The 21558-nt window shown below is 40.6% G+C and overlaps 1 protein-coding gene and 1 long non-coding RNA gene across 3 annotated transcripts in view; one reads left to right on the forward strand and one right to left on the reverse strand.

The window, feature by feature from the left end:
• ARHGAP18 (Rho GTPase activating protein 18) overlaps positions 1-21558 on the reverse strand; it is a 118685-nt gene that overhangs the window by 92601 nt on the left and 4526 nt on the right. The window lies entirely within an intron of this gene.
• On the forward strand, positions 5595-8705 carry LOC140697877 (uncharacterized). 2 transcript variants are annotated; one of them, XR_012075257.1, is made up of 4 exons: positions 5595-5875; positions 6165-6320; positions 7010-7120; positions 7331-8705. It is a non-coding gene; the product is annotated as an uncharacterized lncRNA (long non-coding RNA). The 2 variants fall into 2 exon arrangements; XR_012075258.1 differs by having other exon boundaries at positions 5595-5871.

Genomic DNA, 21558 nt, shown 5'->3' on the forward strand with positions numbered 1-21558 from the left:
TTCCACCTGCCTTCTGTGTGTGTGTGCTTGTGTGTGTGTGTGTGTGTGTGTGTGTGTGTGTGTGTGTGTGTGTGAAATCCCCTCTGTCTTTCATAAGGTTGGTGGTGACTGCCATTTGGGGCCAAACTGGATAATCCAGGATAATCTCCCCTCTCAAGATCCTTAATTTAATTGCATCTCCAAAGACCCTTTTCTTACATAAGGTGACAGTCACAGATTCTGGGGATGAGCACCTTGAATCTTCAGGAGTCATTATCAGACTACCATACCTACCCAAGAAAGCCTCAGAGTGAAAAAGGACAACAGGGTAAAAAGCCAACTTGACTAAACCAGAGCGTTTCCAGATCTGCTCCAAACACACCTCACGAGTTTGCCCACTTCTGTACGGGTCGCTGAAGAAAGGCAAGGTGGTTGACTCCTCTGCTATAGTCATGTGTTTGTGGTGAGAATTTAATTAAATGAGATTTGAAAGCACCATACAAATTGAAAGGAATGTTAAGTTTTTTTGGGTTTTGTTCTTCTTTCTCTGCTTCCTCAGTCATAACCTCAAATATCCTCACGAAACAGCTCCTGGAACTTTCACTTACCCATTGCATGCCTCTGGCTTGATTTTTTCAGTATATTAAGTATGGAAGAAAGAGCCCCCCCCAAAAAAAACTTCAGGAAGGCAGCCCAATCCAGGGCTGGTTCTCGTGAGTCTCCAGGACCAGAGGGAACCCGGGCAACGCCGAAGCCTGGTCTGGTGCAACTCTGGAGCTGGAACCTCCCTAGTCACTGGGAAGGGGAAAGTGGCATAGCTTTCACGCTGGGGACACTCTACTTATGGTCACTTTTCCATAATTACAGAAGGAAATCTGGTCTAGAGACGCTAAGCAGTCTGGGGCCAAATTTATATGGACAAGAGGAACCGTACAGAGAAACCGCAGGCTTGCGGTCAAAGCACCGAGGAGCCAGCCTGCCTCTGCACCTCCGTGACCACCGTAACGGAGGCCGGGCCACGTGCCTGCTCTCCTGACCAAGCCAGCTCCATCCCGTAACACAGACCACCATGTCCTCTAGAGGCCTGGAGAGCGAGAATTTCTGCTCTTCTACAATCCACTAAGCCATGATCCTCAGCTGAAATTCTTACCAGTATTAAGAAACACTTCTGAGTAACACATAAGAGTGTCCTCTAAAAATGAAAACATCCTGCTGTAGAAACTTTAACACGAACCAATAATTGCTTATATACAAGCCCCAGCTGCTTTCTTCTCACTCCAGATCGGCACTAGTAAATAAATTCCATCCTTAGCCTCTTAAACAAGAATAAAAATACCACCTAGTACGCTATGATGTCATTACAAATATATTTCCATTTTATTTGAGCCATTAACTTCTTTCGCTTTTATAAGCAAATAATAAAAGAATAAACAAAACAATTCATTTCCTTGTTGCATTGGCTTAAAATACAACAACATGAAAGCAGATGAAAAATGAGTAACAAACTAAAATCCACTGGATACTAGTCAAGGGCTGTCTGATGTCGGGCAAGCACTGGGGGACAGTCTGAAGACACAAAACATTGAATTTCACCTTCTTGTTTTCCAAGAGCATGGTGAGTCAGCTCATGGGTAGGCAGTCTACTATCTCCTCTTCCTCACCGACTGGCTTGCTTTCAGGTAGCAAATGTTCCAGGCAGCTACATAATACATCTATTGTTTCTCCTCCACTGTCTCATCACACAATTTCCTTCTGCTACAGTGAAAAACCCATATTCTCTTACAGAAATCACTTTAACTTATTAAATTTATAATACAATAATTGCACCACCAGAACACACCGTAATTACAGAATCACACAACATTAAAAAAAAAAAAGGGTCACTGTAGATTCAGTATATGAAAGCAGACATTACAACGACCCTCATCAGACTTTCTGAACAAAAGTCCTTCTACCCCTCTCCCCACTTCCCCAGTTTTGGCTGAACCAAGGAAAGGACAATACTGGTGTCTGTGAGTGTGAAGGCATGCCAGGGACACAGAAGAGATAACTACAGCTTTGGAATATAAAACTCGTGCAAGCCAGAATACTGATAAAGCTGCTGAAGCACATTTCATGTGGTCTCGGGCTCTCTTCCCTATTTAGCCCTGTCCTCAAAGCAAAAGACAAGGTCTTAGAGCCAAGCAGCAACACAAGAGGAATCAACCCAGAGCTGCCACCAACATAGGTTGCAAATGACAGCTTGTGAACAACTGGGTGCCATTTTCCACTGGTAGTTGTTGAAATCTGGATTTCTGACCCTGGTGTTACAGTGTCAAATTCTTTAATTCTGTTAGATAAAAATAAAGTAAAACCCTAGAGATACAAAGAAAGGTTATTTTTGTCCCAAAACACTGTTGGATAATCAGCAATCATTTATTGACTGTACACAGCATGCCTGGCATTAACTAGATGTTGAGATTTCAGGATTAAAAAAACAACAGGTTCAACGCTTTTATGGTTATTCTATGATAGATACAATAAATTACACGTGGAGCTGAGAAGAAAGAAGGGACGACACAATAAAACACAAAGAGAATGTCATTTTTTAAAAAAATTTGCACACAATGCATTTTTATCAAAGAAAAACATACTTATAATAACACACTTTTATCAAAGGACACAGCTTGATAATATTACTATCTCTTACTGGCTGTTCTATTTCTTTATCTCTCCTCCTCTGTTTCTCCTTTCCTTTTTCACTGCTATGGTTTAAAGTAGCTATTCCTAGACTTACATACTAGAAAAAAAATTTTTTTAAAAAATTGGGGGTGGAGAGTATCAACAGAGGATTGTAAACTTTCTATTAGCCAACTAAACGCTTTTTTTTCTAGTAAAAACTACCTACTTGCATTAGCTTTATTTTATTAAATCCACTCGATCACATAAAAGAACACGTGATCACATTCATTCAAGTATCAACTACCAATATCAGATCCTTTCATATCTGACTAGAAGTGTGAATTACAGAGTATGAAGAATAACAAATAACAAATAGGAGAAAAGAAAAACCCTTGTGGGTCATAAATGTAATGGAGAATAGAGGCTGGAGACAGCAAAGACTGCTTATTTCATAGTTTTCACTGGGGTCAGCCCCGTTTATCTTCAATGATACAGTAACAAAGGACCAAGTGTGTCTTTTTTTGGTCTTGCATGGAGTGGATGAGGTGAAGGAGGACACCATCAAGAATCTTAAAATGACGCAGAGACAAGCGGGAAGTAATAGAGGTGTTACCGTGGGGGAGTTCAGCACAGAACAGGGTGCTGAGAAGAAAACACTTGTGAGAAAATTACTTTTTAAAGGGTGGATTTAAAAGAAAAGAAGCTGGAAGACAGACACAGACAGCATGAGACGGCTGACATGGAGATGAGGGTTGCAGTGGTTGGAAAATAGAGCACAGATCTGAGAATGTTTAGGGAAGAAAAAAATAACAAAGCTCAATAACAGGCCTGGGGAGAGAGATGTCAGGGATGACTCAGATGTCACGAGTGAAGGACAGGCAGGCCAGCAGCAGGGCTGCCAGCGACATTGAGGAAGTACGAGGGGAAATGATGCATGAGATGGCTAAGGCGCACTATAAATAGTGACGATCTGTGGTTTCTCCAGCAAAAGTGCATGTGCGAAACATCCTGTGTTCTGCACCTTGGTTACAATTTAACTAGGAGAATAACAACGTATGCATGACACAAAATGTTGCTTTGAGAGTGTGTGTCTAGGAATGTGCATGTAGGAAAAAAAAATACTAAGGGAAAGTAAATTTCAACAGTGCTAGCTCTGGAGTAGTAGGACAAGTGACCTTATGTCCTTCTTTGCACTTTTATTTATTTTTCCAAGTTTCCTCTAATGAGAATGCTATTTTGTTGGTAGAACTTTTGAAATTTCGTAACTGAACGTGTTAGTGTGTTGTGTTACTTGGTAAGTTTCATGGCCCCACATACAACACACACAAAACACGTCCACCTACTTTAAGTGTTAGGGAGATTTCTGCACACTAAGGGAACCCCACATCACCAAGACTATTTCCACAGACGTCAATGTGGATTATTCTGGTCTGTCACCTGGTGACTCTGACATTTAACATATAGCAAAAGCACAGAGATTGGTCTTACTTTAGCCAAAGTTAATCACAAAAGCCAAGAAAGTTCAGCCCCATATGTAACCTAAAGCCTGCCAATGCCAAGAACTAATATCCCAAGGATTATTTTACTGAGATCTGTGAAAAGTACTTCTTAGAAGTATAGAAGATATCAGCACTAAGATCTCCTAGTAGTAAATAAGGCACTTTATGGTCATAAAGAAGTGGAATGGGTACTTCCGAAGCACACTGGGCAAAACCAGCATGCGATTTCATTGGAACAGAGAATAGTCATTATTCCTACTGTGGACAGTGACACAGTGCAGTTACTAAGAGATCAAACTCTGGAAACCAGACTGCCAGGATTTGGAGCCCAGCTGTGCTCTACTACTTTCCCAGTGCGTCATCTTGAGTAAGTTTCTTAACCTCCGTGCCTCAGTTTCCCCCACTGTAAAATAGCAATAAAATTATATCTACCCTCAGAGTATTGTGATGTTTCTAGGAGGCATTATTCACATAAAGGATACTGTAAAGCAGATAAAAGAGCCCAAAGCAAATACAAGGCACCATGTGAAAGTTAGTTATTACTTATTTTTCTTTGTAAAGTGAGATGTTGAAAAAGCTCAGCCTTCTCAAAAACTAGACTTAACTGCAACCATAAACTGTGCTAATTATACGGATGATCATGTGATACAGTTTTGCTATATTCAAAAGTACAAAGTTGCTTTTTTCTCCCTCTCCACTGCTTCTTATTCCTCCCTGACCTACAGACATAGATGAACAGAGTTGATACCAGAGTTCCTCAAAACTAAGTGTCCCAAGAGTGAGAAGCGTAGGTGCTTTCCTGCCCTGTGTCATGCTCGTCCCCGCTCAAGCCCTCCCCTCGGAGACAAAGAAAACTTCTTTCCTCAACAATCCAGTATGTTGGCAACAACTTTCAAAATCAAATGCACAAATGACTCACTCTTAAAAAAAAAAACAAAAACAAGGTCTGTGCTAAAGGAAAATTAAATAAATACATATTTTACAAAAAGCTACAATAACTCGCTCTCCTGCGGAGAAATGCAGCCTCTCAGAACCCAGCTGTTGAGTATTTCTTCAAGGCACCTCTCTAGATAACGAATCATTTCCCCGGAGGACCGTCCATTTGTGTACTTAGTGCCAACACAAACAGAAACACTAACTCTCACTAGAGCCAAACCCCGCTACAGTGGTTGGTTCCGTCTTCCTTGGCCACGCTGTCATTGGCACTTGCCCTCGGCAGTCTGGACTGCTCATCTCCTAGTGAGCTTGTCTTTCCCCAGGCAACCACACAAAGCCCCCTGAGCATTCCACACATGAGTATCAAGGAGCCCTAGAAAGCCCGCCCACCTCCAAATCTGGCCAATGACAGTAGCTTCTAGCCTAGCACTCCACCAATAAGATGCCAGGCCAAAGGCTGCCCGTGAGGTAAGGTGACAAGTGCCAGAGGCTTACCCAGAATTCCCGAGACTCCTCACAGGGAGCTAACATCTACTAAGCTCAGCCTCTTCTCTGGGATACTAAGAAAGCCATCCACCTGGATATTCCAGCAAAATATGGGCTGAGAGCTCCCAGAATCCTCAGAATTGGAACCACAGAAGTATTTACACAGACTTCTGGCTTTCTCCAGATTACCGTTTCTTTCAGAAGTCAGGGGAGTCACCATGTCAAGTGCCACTAAATCGCTTCCCTAAAAAAACTTTTTTTTATAAGCGCACAGCCTCGTCACTTCAGGACAATCCACTGCAGGTGCCAGGCAGGTAGTCCACACTCTTGTTAGGGCCTGGCTTCTACACACCACACCCTCAGGACTTGTAATTCTAGTTAATGGGTCTCAGAGAAGTTGGAAACCATCACAGTGTCCAACTGTCCAAGTTAGTGCAGATGACAGATGCCAAAAATTAATAATTCTGGAAATAACACTAAGGGTCTAAGGCCCTAGTGATAGAGCTTGTAGCTGAAACCTTACCCCCCCACCACCACCACAGTCAAGAAAGTGTTTTCTGCCTGTCTGGGGCTGACAAGCCATAACCCCTTTCCTCTCCTCAGGGACCAAGTAGGACTCATCAGGACAGACACCCGAGCTCAGGCTCGAGCCCACCAAAGCAGGCCTGGCCTGAGGATGCTTCTCTCATTCTCTTCCCTGAGGAGGGAAGGAGGCAGGCAAGCATCTTTGCTCTAGGAAGACAGACTTCACTACAGGAGGTAAACTTAAAGGCAACTACTTACAGTCCACACAAAATGTCATATTTTCTTCTAACCTACACCTTAACCCATGTTGACCATTTCTCACACTTTGTCTATATCTGGATTTATTCACAGACTTATTGTGAGCTATGCTCATAATAGGACAGATAGGGGAGGAGAATATCTCAGATGGTGTAAAAGGTTCAGTAGGGACCAAGGTTTGGGGTTTTTTTATTTGTTTGTTTTGTTCTCTGGTTATTTGCAATGAGCCTGTGTACTTTACGTGGTTTACCTCATATAATCCTCATACCATCACTGAAGCACAGAGAGGTTTAGTAACTAGCCCAAGGTCACATAACTAGTAAGTGGATCCTAGATATGAAACCATGCAGCCTCACAATCCACAGCTCCCTCTTTTCCCCACCGGCCCTTCCATCACACCTGTCCCAGCTCAGGGGACCCAGGGGCCCATGACGGAACAGTTGGGTATTCTGAAAAGTGGGCAAGTCACAAGCAGACACTGACTGAAAGAAATCCCAACTCCTCAGTCAAGGTTGACCTTTAAGGCTTGCCACAACCTCTGCTTCTAGCCCTTCCTTCCTCCTCTCTCAAGCCTCCTGTCCTTCAGCCAAATTAGAATCCTCACAGAATTAACCCCCATCTGAACCTCCCTCTCCTCAAAAAGCATCTGTCTTCTTCCCGCAAAGCCAAATCCTACCCAACCGCTCCGACAAGATGAAACCTGAAACTCTCTCTGATCCTTGGTCGACTGTAAGATGGATGTCCTTCCTCGGCAAACATCCATAGCAGGGTTATTGGTATGTTTTAACTCCTATTATAGCAAAACTTCCTATAGTAATTGTAACACGTGACACGGCTCACCATCCTTGGCAGAAATTTGAAAACTCCTTACAGGGGTTTATCTCTGAATCACACATGGTACCCAGCATAGGATAGTACCCAGTACCTCTTCAACACACTTCATAGAAGAGTTTACATAATACAGGTTTTTGTTTTTGTTTTTAAAGGTGTCTCCCCACTGACAGCTGCTACACTGGGTAATGAAAACAAACATAGCTGCTACCAGTGACGATGATTCCAGCTTTTGGAGATTTAGTAGAAGAATGATTCTAAGTGTGCTGCCTCTAACTGTCTAACCTAAAAATCTCTCTATTCTCTTTCCATCTCCTTGAGGATGTCAGTGTCACAAGGCCAAGAAGAGGCAGGCTCTAGGGGATTCTTTAACATCCAAAAATGTACTTGCTGTTACTCTTCTTTGTCTGAACTTCACTGAACAAACAGAACCAAGGGGCTAATCTTAAATTTCTAGAGGAATTAATAGTTGCTATCACTAATGCTCGCTCCCCAGCCTGGCCTCTGAGGCCTGTCAGCAGCTTAGGAACAAACGTATCAATCTTTAACATGAAAGACAAGAAGAAACCTGACAGCTGAAAGGCAGAGATTCTTCTCTCTGATGAAGGTGGGAGCCTTCCCCCAGGAAAGAGAAGTGGGCAGGTGTTTTTGCATTTGAAAACTACAGCAGAATGCTTCCTCGAAAGGCACAGGAATCATAATCCACTTATATGTTTTTTTTGTATTAAGATGTCCTTTTGGCGGGAGTAACAGAAACCATTGCAAGTGTGAAGGCAAAATACACACAGACAGACAGCTTTCTATTCCTTTCTCTCAGCACTCAGGAAAAGCATACATTTTTCCATTTGCTTTCGTGAGGGCCTGAGAAAACAGCATCCCTGGAGAAACAATTATTCTCTGCCTCCTTCATGCCTGTTATCCCAGCCTTCAAGTTAGAATTCTGAATTCTGAAAGTACAAAGAGGTTTGGCTATTTAAGCCAACTCGTTGTTTAATTTTAAAAGGGGGCTAGTTAATGTCTGTGTTTAAAAAATTACATAAATTTAAGTTATGAATCTAATGCTAATCACAAGCAAATATCCGATTGTTTTGGCTAAACAGTCAATTAATAACATTTTGTGAATCACAAAATCAATACAAAGCTCCTGCCCATGTAAATTCACATGTATGTGTGTATGTAAAATGATTTATGTGGAAATTATTAAGTAAAATTAAGCAAATGACTAATTCATAAAGTACTAATATTATCTTCACATATGTACAATGTCTAAAGTGGTACATGTCATTAAAATGTATAAAATCGCTGCTGAACCAAACACATACTTATCAGATGTATTTCTATAAACGCTATACCTAAAATGGAAAATTCAAATACGTGATGTGGCTTGAGCAGAAGTGGCAGATTTTACCCTTGTCTCAAATCATCTGTCATTGCATACAACATAAAAATTCTCCAAATGTAAAATGATCCATGTTCCAAATGTAATAAAACAATGATAATTTGCATAGTAAAGAAACAGTTGATTACTCACAGGTACAATTTCAGAATTCATACATAAGGTTTGTTTTCAAACAAATAATTACTATTGTCTTAATTTACTTTTTATCCAAGATGTGCAAATAAAATATTAAATAGTGTAAATATTCATGCAGAGGATATATATCAATAATACAGCATTATGTAGATTTGTAGTATTTAATATTTCTCTCAAAAAGAAGGAAAACATTTCATATTATGATTTCATGAGCTTAAAAAGATATGTCACAATTTAGAAGATTCACGAGGGACGAAAGAACTCTTACATGCCTCACAATATCCAGACATTTTCTTACGCTCTCTGAAATTGTAAATTCAATGCAATCACCATTTATTTAATACAAACTACTTGAGTGATTGAAAAAAGACGCTAGCGGTACACAAAAACACAGTGGAGCAACTGCATTACATCTCGATCCCTTATATATGGGGCTTGGTTTAAGCTGTTCTTTGTTGAGTAACACAAGGTATGTTACAGCAGTGCACAAAAGCCTCGCCCTTTAACAGGTTATTCGAGCCTTCGCTTAGTTCATTAATGAAAAGGAGATGGGGGACAAAGCAGTGAATATGTGAGGGGGAGAGGAGGGCGTGAATGACCCCAAAATGGTCACCTGCAGCACAAAAGCACTAAAACTTTCCCTAAACCAGTCCTTGATAAAGGATGACACAGACTTTGGCCACATGTCTTATCAGCATGGGGCCGTGAGAAGCCTGGGGAACTCCACCCAAAGAGCAAGAAGATAGGGACCGGGGGAGGCGGGGGACCCTGAAACAGGCAGATCCTTTGCTTTCGCCAACTCTGTGGAAGGATCTAGCTAACCTGCAATGAATTTTGTGCACTTCAACATTTTGCTCAGTGAGCCAGTACTTCCTAATGAGATCTACTCTTTCGATAACTTCTTCAGGATGCTTGGATTATTAGGATTCTAGGTAGAAATTTAAAGACCATCTCTCTCCAAGCTGCAAAACTGACTGGCCAAGGTGTCACAGAACAGAATTTTCTAAGAGATATATATTTTTTAAATTTCAGAACTACCAATTATAAAAGAAAAGGTACATCCCAACGGTGCTTCCCTGGCCACCTCCCCAGGAAACATAATTAAAGGGATGTGAACTACCACACAACGGCACCAACAAATGGTCTCCGGTGGGTGAATACCCCACCCATGTAGTTGCAGGAGTCTTCTCGCACCCATAGTCTGTTTTTAGGTTCCCAAAAGCCTGCTGAGAGGCTACCCACACACCTCCCTGCAGCCAAGAGCTCTGGTACCTGCTATGCCCTCCAGCCTAATGCCCCACTTCCGGTGGCCTCCTGGGCTCCTGGCTGCTCCTGTAAGACACCTCCATTGCCACTGGTGCCTCAGGCATGGCCTCAGGCCTGACCCCAGGCTGCTTCAGCACTGACACCCCCAGCACCTCTGTCAGATAACAGGAGCAAATGTCTCTCATTTTCATAACTGCCCTCCTCCCCTTCAGGCTCATTTTTCTGTTCTTAGCTCTGAAGCCCAGGGGGCCCTTCCTTCCCTAGACTGAGATCTGCAGGCCCACTGGCCTGAGACAAGGGCTGGGAAGTCTGGGCTTTGTCGAGTTTTTACATTGTGAAATATTTGACTCTTTTCAAAATGCATGCTCCCTTCCTTCCTCCTTCTCCCCAAAGGGGCAGGCTGTCCATGGAGCAAAGCTTGCCTGAACAGGCCCCCTTCTCAAGACTATTCCATCACGCCTGGGTTCCCCTGCAGCACAGGGTTCAGATTCTCCTTCCTCTCCTGTCCTCCCTGCCCTGGGTCTGCAGACTTGGCCGCTCTGGAAGATTGCTCCATGCAAACCACTTGCCCAGAAAGGATAATAATGTCAAGGAGCTCAGAAAGGCAGAGAATCAGGAATCAAATGGACTTCTTTGGGAGATGTCCACCCGCCTTTCTCTGTGGTGGAGCAGCACAGGGCAGCATCCTAGGAAAGTAAGAGTGCTTTGGGTGGACACAGAACTCTGCTTTTGCTAAGATTAGCAATTTGTGGCAGCGGGACATTTATGGGAACATGTCATGCAGGGACAGCCTGGCCTGGAAATCGACTATTTATAAAAACAGGTCTAGGTTTAGGACCAAGAATAAGGTAATCCCCAACCTTTGGCTTCCTGACAAGTTTCAAATGACTTCGTCTAAAAGTTTGGAAGCTCCAGAAAGAGCTGTGGTGAGGTGATCACTTGGTTAGTAGTTATAAACTAAGAAAATCTACTTGCTATGAAAAATCTCCCTGGCTAAAAGATGGTTATAAGTATATGCTGTCCAGCCAACCAGCCAGCCCTCACTCACCATCTTAAATATTTTTCAGTAATTTAATCAAAAGCGCCTTTGAAACACCGAATAGGTCACTTTATTTTGGGACTTTTGGGTCTGTGGCAGGCCAAGAGCATAATATCCTTGCAGCCCCCTGAAGTGTCTGAATGATTTTACTAAGTGTAAAGGAGCTGTTCATTAGCACACAGGCACAGCTAAAGTGAATGACTCATACGGACTTCAGTGGAAAGTTCTCATGCAGCAGAAAGAGTATTGAGACCACCTTGATTGTTGGGGAGGACCTGCAGCTGTCTCATTGTCCCATTTTGGGGGGAGCTAAGGGAAATCTGATTACTTAGTCTTTATGGAAAACTATAACCACCTAACAGTGATGACGATGGTGATGGTGGCAGTATTTTAAAGGCATGTGACTGTGTCATGCTGGTTCCCAGAGACTGTCAATGCATTTGAAGAGAGTTTCCAGTTTACAAAAGCCTACTGATGGAGAGAGAGCAGAGACGCCCCCCCTGGGGCTTTCTCTTCTTCTGTATCTACAGGAACCTTTACTTCCCCATCATTCCTGCAGCCCCTACTGCAGCCATGGCATGCCCAGACTGCTGCTCTGAAAGACATCCTTCTCTTGAACTGGGGCCCCACTCTCATTCAGACACACATGCTTTGTTTTGCTTTTTGGCCGGGGGGTGGGGGTAATTAGGTTTATTCATTTATTTATATGGAGGTACTGGGGATTGAACCCAGGACCTCAAGCATGCTAAGCATGTGCTCTACCACTTGAGCTATACCCTCCCCTCAGACACACATGCTTTGAAGGGAAAAAGCCAGTAACAGCCCTTACTCTGCACCACTTAGCAGAAAGAAAATGACCAAAGTTCAAATCAGAACTAATCGGTACACAAGCCGTGCAATGTGAGACCAGTTATTCCGTGTACATGAGCTTTCTCTTTCTTAAGATGTGGATGATAATTCTCACCTTATGAAAAGTAAACAAATTCCATCTTAAAGGGCTTTGAACATAGAGAGTACGCAATAAATATTTGCATTTTTTTTCCATCTGTGATACAATTTGGTCCAGTTACATGAATAGCTGACCCCAAAAGGCCAGGAGACACCTCAAGGCCACGTAAAGTTATTTACTTAAATGGCATAATTTAGTAAAACTATTTACTACTTCATTGCAGTAAATGGTATCTTGGGGATTGAAAGTAGTTAAGGTTATCTCCCAAAGTGCCTATTTCACTACCAGTGAATTGCTTAAAATCCAGATTGGCATACTCTTCTCTCAGTACCAAAGAGAGCAGAGTTATTATTACACACACACACACACACACACACACACACACACACACAAACTGCCAGACAACCAAACATTCTGTTGTAATTTAACTTGTTCTGCATATACTTTTAGAAACCACATTCAGGTTTTTTTTTCTTTTTGTGGAGGGGAGTAATTAGGTTCATTTATTTTTTAAGTCAAAGTACTGGGAATTAAACCCAGGACCTTGTGTATGCTAGGTATACACTACCACTGAGCTATACCCTCCCCCTATTCAGTTTACAAAAGTTGAATGTGATTAATTTCTATGATTGACATGGTGGTGAAGACTCCCAGAGCAGGTCCAAATCCCAGTCCTGCCACTTAGCTGTAGGACCTCAAACAACTCACTTTACCACTCCAGGCCTCCATCTCTCGTTGTGTAGACCAGGAGCAACACCACCTACCTGCTTGGGTTGTTATGAGGATTAAATAAGTTAGGATAGCATTTCTAATTGAGTGGCAGCAACCCTTACCTGAAAAAAAAAAAACCCACTAATATTGTCCTATTCTTTTAAATAGAAAAAATAACATATAACATGTCTACCCAAGACCTTAACCTGTTTTCTAAAATTAAACACACAGCAAAAGTCCCATGCATAATTAACAAACGATAATGTTGAATGTAAAATGCTTACAATGCCCTTTACTGGAGATCAAACCATGAGGAAGATTAAGTGTTGTTTCTAGGCAGTGACATGTCATACATCCTCTTGGCCAGCACTGGGTAATGAACCTTGAGATATTTCCCCCACATTTGTGTTTAAAATGTCAATATTGGGTTTGCAGGCATACATATAAATTTTTCCTATAAAAATCTAAGCTAAAAAATGTATTCAATAAATATATGTATGTATATACATGACTGGGACACTGTGCTGTACACCAGAAATTGACACATTGTAATGGACTATACTTCAATTTAAAAAAAAATTGTACTCAAGGATGCGTGTTCTGTAAAGCTTGAGTGTTAAAAAGCAAAAAACATTCTTACTGTGGAAACGTGTTCACCAAGGGGAGACTTTACAGGGTTTGCTTGTGTGGATAAGATGGATAGTGGCCGCAGAAGAGGGGTAATTTTTAAGAAACTATTACTACTACTACCACCACTACAATAAAAAAGCCCCAAATGTTACTAACCCCAAAGTATACAATTTATAACATTTTCCCACATATAAAGAAACTGCAATATTTTGAGGTTTGACAAATTGTGTTCCCTGTAACGTTAGTAGTAAGTGTTCTGCAAAAACAACAACAACAAAACAAAGCAAAACAAAAAACTAAATCAAGTAAGTTCAGAATATTTAGACTATGCTTCTGGCTACCAGGTTTCTTCTAAAAATTCATAATACTAGCTAAGATATTATATGCTACATGGTGTGTTGCAGTAAACTCTTGTTTACACCAAAATAATATACTGCAAAACCTTTTTTTAATGAAACACATAGTAACAATATTTGACACACAATTCGGGAAACAGAGACCTAACCCTTTGACTTACTTATTGAAGAAATTTTGCTTTAAGAAGATGAACAAAGTATCGGTCTCGACTGAAATGTGTGTGTTAAAAACCTACTGGGAGGAGCCTTTCATTAGAAGGACACATAACCTGGCCTTAGCTTCCAAGCTTCAGGCTTCAAACTAAACTCAAAAGAGATTAGTCTCTTTCTGTTGCCTGCAAAATGAAGAGGATATCATTTCGAATCTATAATATACAAATGGGAAAACTGGTGTAAATATATTTCTTAAATGACCCTAAAATTTTAGGAATTGAGCAATCTGACAAAACAACTATAACATTACCATCATTACTATAGACAAATAATTAAAATGTATGCAGTAGGTTCTCACAAAAGCAGCAGCCGCCTTAAGGAGATACAAAGTATTTCTAAAGAAATATATACATATTTTAATCTTAGAGTACTGTCTAAAAATTTTTTTCCTTTAAGGGAAAAAATGCTCCCCTTGTCCCCCCTACCCCAGAATTCAAAGGGTGTCCCAGCCACTTCTCTTCCTCTTTGTTTTGAAAGAAGTGTGGCAAGAGGCAAATCCAGTTTAGTAACTGGTCCAGCAACGCAAAGTTTCTAAACAAGAAAGAAAGGACACTCTATAGTGACGCTATTTAGGTATACTAAGGGGCAATGATAGAAGTTATTGGACAACTGCTAAATTTAACTAATGTTTCGGGAGTACAAAAAACAAGCAACTCAAATACCGGCAATTAATTTTCATAGAGCCTCTGGGATGTTCTCCATAGGTACTAGATGATCTCGAAAATACTATGTACTCCAAAATACTACATCTGTGTCCAAGAGTCCCTTAGAGTAAGTATCACTGGATGCAAACAAACAAGGGCCTTTGGCAACTTTGCTCCTATCAAATAGAGGGAAAGTGTTCTTTCCAAGGAAGATCTCATTTCTCAGGACTCTGTTCTTTCCAAATTCAAATTCACTTGATCCTAAAATCAAATTCAAATTTGGAAGATTTTGTGAAAAACATTTTTGAGAATCAAGCATATTTTCTGGTGAGCATCATGAAATTGAAATCCTACCTAGAAAGTAAACTAAACATGAAACCCCACCCATCCAGAATATCGAATGTCAATCAGTGCACAAACATAGCTGAATTCCTACTATACTTAGGACACTAAATCCATCTAGTGCTTAGGACAAAGAAAAAAATTAGGCCCATGCTTGGGGCATTTATGTCCTTGATGAATAGAAAAAATTTTCCAATATAAAAGTACCTAACAAAGCGAGGCAGAGGGATTAATGCACATAGGATGTGTATGTACTAGTGGAGAATTTTAAAGTCAAGCTTCAGGAAACAGAGGTTTCTGTATAAGAGCAGTTGGCAATAAGACCAGAAAAGGCAGGTAGAGCCAGATGGAGAGAGATGGGAATGATAACTGAGCAGCTTATTGCCAAAGATGACCTCCCTGTGGGTGAGCCACTCCCTCACCGAGAGGTGAAGCCTACTCCCCCATGCTCTTGAATTCCAGCTGGACTAAGATTCACTGGCCGATTGGGTGCGGCCAAGTGGCACTGAGTAATGTCTGAGGCTAGGCCCTAGGAAGCCTTGGGGGGGAGGGGGGTCTGCCTAGACTTCTCAGGATGCTCACTCTGGGGTAAGCCAGTGAGAATGTAGAAATCCGACCACACGGACCCGGCCGTGCTGGAAGGATGCCCAGGCTAGTTGTGTGGAGAAGCTGCATGAGAAGAAAGACGACCCACCAGCCCAAGTGTCAAACCTGTGCGTGAAGAGCCTCTGATGGCCCTCTACCTCAGCCCATCTTGCTGAGATGGACCCCAAGAAAGAACTTGATTGGGATCCTCCAGAAACAAGAGAGAAAATTGTCATTTTGGGTCACCATGTTTTGGAGGAGTATGTTACACAGCAACAGACGGCTGAAAAACCACCTTGATCTTCAGGTTGGGGGTCACAAATGGTGGTGCCTAGGTCAGGTCCAACCTGTGGACAGGATTTTGGGGGGCTTACACAATATTTTAAAAATTCTCACTAACATTTTCTAACAAAACTCACATTCTTCTGAGGCCTGAACTTTCTAATTACCCACTTTACTTACTTACTATACAACCTGCCAGACCCCTATTGATTCTTAAAAAATGGAGAGCAAAGGATGAATACATGTGTATCATTACCTAAATATATCCAGTGTGATGACACTGTGAAATCATGCTATAATCCAGAAAGATTCAAAAAAGGCCATAATTCAAAAGAATTTTAGCCTGGAAATACTAAAGTATGCATGTTCCCATTTTCAATAATACATTTAAAAAATGAATAATCAATGATTTATTTAAAAAAATAAAAAAGACATCATACAAATTTACTTCTACCTTGACCTGAATAACTTCTAACAGATGATGGGCCATAGCTTTGACAGTATAATTTGGACCAGAGAAAAATGAACAGACACACACTTGGTAACTCTAGTCAAAACATTAATTATAGAATAAGTTGATTGAGTTACATGTTTCTAGACCACCTATAAATAGCCAAAGTTCCTTTCAACTTTCAGTTACCAACTCATCTTTTCTTACTCAAACCAAACCTTAATTACTCAATAACAAACTCTTTTAAAGTTTTATACCTCAAAAGACAGAACCATGCCATGGCTTCCTAAGTATGATATTGAAAAAGTTGTTTTAGAGTCCATGTGAATTTTATTGCAAGCTCCTTCAGAGCAAGAATTCTTACATGTATTTTATTCTAGGCTTATCATTTACACCCAGCAAAGACATTCACAGTTGTTTATTAAAATATACATTAAGGTCCTTTTTTAATAATTAATTTTAAGACACTCTACATTTACATATTTTTAATACCTTTCTGAATTACCAAATCTCTTTCTAGGTAGGATTTCAATTTCATGCTGCTCATCAACAGTAAGTTATTCCTCCTATTTTCCTCAAAACATAGAAGGAATCTGACAGATGTGAGCATTCAGAGATAAACCAGATCTCTCTAGCCAAACCACCCAGACTTCAAAGATTCTTATTAGTGTGAATCGCAATATTTTTCTTCACAGTTTCAGTTTTATAGGGGCATGATGTTAAAGCATTTCCCACTTTATTAAGTTAATTACACAGTTCTAATCTGATGCAAGGAGGATCACAAGAACGTGTATCAATCTCCACATTCCTAAATCTTCCAAAATAAATGACAAATTTAGACAACTGCACACTCCCTAATGGAAGATAGGCATATGTTTAGGAGATGCAAAAAGACATACTGGGGTGTGCAGTGCTACCAAGTACCTTGAGAAGCACACTGTACTAGAATAAGACAAAACTCAAGGCAGCAAAAAAAAAAAAAAATTCACAAAGATCCTAAGAGGCAACAAATACTGAGCAGTAACCCTCAACTTAGTTGAAGATTTTACTTAGGTTTGAAAAATGTATTTCAAAACCTGTTGTTGGGAACTCAGAACATATCTTCCCAAAGCAACCATGCTACAAATACATGGTGTTTTGAGTTTTCTGGCTAGTGAAAAGAACTGTAGTAATCCAGAAAATGGCACAACTGGAGAATTTACAGCTCAATGGAATTTAAACATCATGGACGCTATTTCCCCCCTTGTGGAAAATGGCTTCTGCCTTACTAACTGGCATACATCTGCCCCCTCCCCCTAGTTACTTCCACTCCCACCAAAAAAGCCCCCAGTCTCTTAGAAGTGGAAGCGAAACAGCCTGTTCTTGTGTGCTGTTTGTGAGCAGGAGCTACCGAGTGCAGAGCAACTTGAAAGGCAGGTACCAGAGGGATCTAAGAAGGACTGTCAAAGAGGACAGCTTCCTAGCCTAGGGCCCAGTACACAGTAGGCATTTAAAGTAAATTAATTATGTATGATATAAATGAAGAGAAAAGTCAACAGTACAGTCTTCAAAAAGGAACCCTCCTACACTGTCGGTGGGAATGTAAATTGGTGCAGCCACGATGGAAAACAGTGTGCAGGTTCCTTAAAAAACTAAAAATAGAATTGCCATGTGATCCAGCAATCCCACTCCTGGGCATATATCCAGGGAAAAGTCTAATTGGAAAAGATACATGCTCCCCAATGTTCATAGCAGCACTATTTACAACAGGCAAGACATGGAAGCAACCTAAATGTCCATCGACAGATGACTGAATAAAGAAGGTGTGTGTACACATACATACGATGGAATACTACTCATCCATAAAAAAGAATGAAATAATGCCATTTGCAGCAACATGGATAAATCTAGAGATTATCATATTAAGTGAAGTAAGTCAGACAGAAAGATCGTATGATATCACTTACATGTGGAATCTTAAAAAAACGATACAAATGAACTTACTTACAAAACAGAAAGACACACAGGCGTAGAAAAAAAATTATGGTTACTAAATTAAAAATAAACTTATGGTTACCAAAGGGGAAGAACAGGAGGGATAGGAGTTTAGGATTTGCAGGTACAAACTACTATACAGAAAATAAATGGCACAGGGTACTATATTTAATACCTTGTAATAAACCACAATGGAAAAAATATGAAAAAGAATACATATATGTATAACTGAATCACTTTGCTGTCCACCAGAAACTAACACAACATTGTAAATCAAGTATACTTCAATAAAAAGTTCTTTTCCATTAAAAAAAAACACATTAGTCTTCAGATGTGTGCACGACATGGGAAGGGTTGGGTTGGGGCTCAGGGAGAATTGGGTGGGGGAACACATCCACCCAGATCTGTGCCGTGGATATCATACCCTCAGCTTAGCTCTGCTCCATGAAACACCACTTCTTGGTTATAAGATCAAGAGTTGTTCATAAAGTACATAAATATATTTTAAGGGGGGAAGTGTAAAAATTAGCCTTTCTTCAAATACTTTAGTTATGATCATATAGTAGTACTTTTACCTACAAGTGTTCAAATAACCTAAAGTCAATTTGCTCTTCAAGGAACATGAGCAAATAACTTTTCCTTGCTCTACATGAGATGATTTTCTATCTTATTAAGAGTTAACAAATGATTTAGAAATTTATATCCACCCAAGCTATGAAAAGTTATTCAAGACAGTCACCTGGGCCTAACAGGGGTTCAACATCTTTAAGCCCATTTTAAGATACTTTTTTGATATTCTTAGTAGTTATTCAAATTAAAACCATCTGACATATTTTTATAAATATCTTAAACTCATCCCACAAATATTTTTAAGGTTTTTTGGGGGGTAGGGAAGTAATTAGGGTTTTTAAATTTTATTATTTATGTATTTTTAATGGAGGTACTGGGGATTGGATCCAGGACCTTGCACATGCTAAGCACACACTATACCACTTGAGCTATACCCTCCCCTGACAAATACTATTTTTCAAATTAAGAAGTTATACTGCATACATATTAAAGCAAACATTTTGCCCCAAACCATTTACAAATCAATCTCAAAAGTGCTTTCTGAAAGAATTTCCACATTAATTCATCAACAAGTAACCATTTTTAACTGCCCTGCATCACCATAGAGAAAACATTGTGCTTTATGTCAAGCACTCTTTTAAATACCTCACATATACTAGTTCATTTAATCCTTACAGTACCCCTTGCGTTAGGTATTATTGTCTCCAGTTTGCAGAAGGAAAAGAAAAAACTGAGGATCTATGACATTAAGTCCTTTGCTCAAGGTCACACAGCTGACAGAACTCAGACTCTAACCCAGACAGCCTAGTTCCAAAGTCTTTGTAATCCAAATATTACAAAGGTGTGTAATCACTACACCCTACACTCTCTCACACTTATTCATTCATTCATTCAAACTTATTATTTGCCTACAGTAGGTCAAGCATCCTGCTAAGGCTTAGGTAAAGAGACAAAATAAGGTAAGATCTCCATCCTCAAGGAACTTACATTTTAACACACAGCTAAAGAGGAAAATGCAGATTAAGCCAAAAAGCCTAGCATGACAATTCTGGTTAAGTGAAATGTCTAGGGAAATTTAGACACTGTATTGAAAAAGATTTAGTAATAATACTCCTTATGTGTCTATCTTTTGAATACTTGCAAAAAGCTTCACATTTGATCTCTGTAATTAACTTTGTGAAGCAGACAGAGCGTTCTCATTTCATACATGAGGAATCAAAGTTCTAAACAGCTTCGCAAAAATGCCACATCCCCTTTGGCAGGAATCTGTCCCACCTCCAGAATCTGCTTCTCTAAGACTTCAGATGGTCAAATCGTAGGCTTCCTGGGGAAGCTCAAAAAGATTCACTGGGCAGATCCCCTTTCAAAAATCTGAAATTAGTTAACAGAGAGATGGGTCCATTTGCTATGAGATGTAACATACAGAGGGCAATAGGCTGGGGCATCCATGAAGAGCCAAGCTTAAGCTCGAAATGATGAGATTCTAAAGCCTGTGGACAGAGAAGAATGAAGAATCTCAGAGAGCAATGCGACATGTGACCAGTCCCTGAGGGAAGACAACAGGGCATATGGTCTTTTCCTTGTGACCCAGATGCTTGCAATATACCTCATTTTCCCTAAAGACACAAGTGTCCTTTGCAAAAGAAACTAGTAAAATAGGAGATGTAGAAGAGATGACATTTCATACTTTTTTTCATACTTAATGGCCTTGAGCAGGGAAAAGACTCCAGATGTAGTAACTGGCCACACAGGTCTTCATGGTTTCTGTTTACTTGTTACAAAAAAAAAAAAAAGAAAAAAGGGATAAACTTGGCCAGCTCACAGCAACAAACATGGAATTCAAAAGAATGTGTCTTCAGAATAATCCAGACATCATCCCTTCTGCCCCCTCTGGCCTATCCCACCCGCCTTTACTGATTCATCCCCACTCTCCTCACATAAGACTTCTTATTTTCTATCTCCTCTCACCAAAAGAAAAACAAATATCAATATTGACTATTAACTTTCACAACAAACCATTTCATCTCAGAGTATTTGTATGAAATTAAAATTTAGGTCAGGACAGAAATCACCCAGGACAGAGTTCAGGAAAGGTTTGGCATCACACCAGGCCAAGCACAGCTTCTTCCCCAAACCAAGCACGGAGATCACGCTGCTAACTCGCCCCACCCCAACCCCACACTGTCAGCACCCAGGGAACCACCTGGAGGCCTCAAATTTCCGCTGTTCCAAGTCCTCTCACAGGGACACCACGAGGGCGACATGCAGGGAGGCTTCTCAGGACCCTTGGGCTGAGTCCAAACCAAGAAGATGCAGAAGAGAGAAGGCTGTCAAAAGGAGTGAGATCTCACAGACCCATGACCATGGAGCATAGGGAGCTGCCACTTCACACAAGTGCAGCCTTGGCCTCTGTGAGGCTGGGTCCTTTTTATAACGTGTGAACGACACTTATGCGTACAGCTAATGAGGAATTTTAACACAGGAGAAAAAAAATCATTCATGCTGGTGGGCCCATTATTAAAAACTCTCTAGGCCTAATTGCTGTGCAATCCAGTAGCCATCACATGTCATTAAATGCATCAATTTTTGTGAGTTCATTTTGTTGCAGCAGTTAAAAACATGACAAATACTAAAAACTCAGATACAAAAAGATCAATAATAAATCTTCATAATAAGCCCCAGCTCCACTGAGAAAAGAGAGACGAGGGTGGACAGGGACAGAAGCAAGTGTGCCATGAAAAACAAGGAACGCTTTCAGCTGGTCTTTTTTTTTTTTGAGAGGTTGGGGTTCTTGAGATTTATAAATCCTTATCATTGAATGGCATACACCTAATATC

The sequence above is a fragment of the Vicugna pacos genome, chromosome 8, assembly GCF_048564905.1.
Source record: "Vicugna pacos chromosome 8, VicPac4, whole genome shotgun sequence".
In the NCBI taxonomy this organism is placed as follows: Eukaryota; Metazoa; Chordata; class Mammalia; order Artiodactyla; family Camelidae; genus Vicugna; species Vicugna pacos.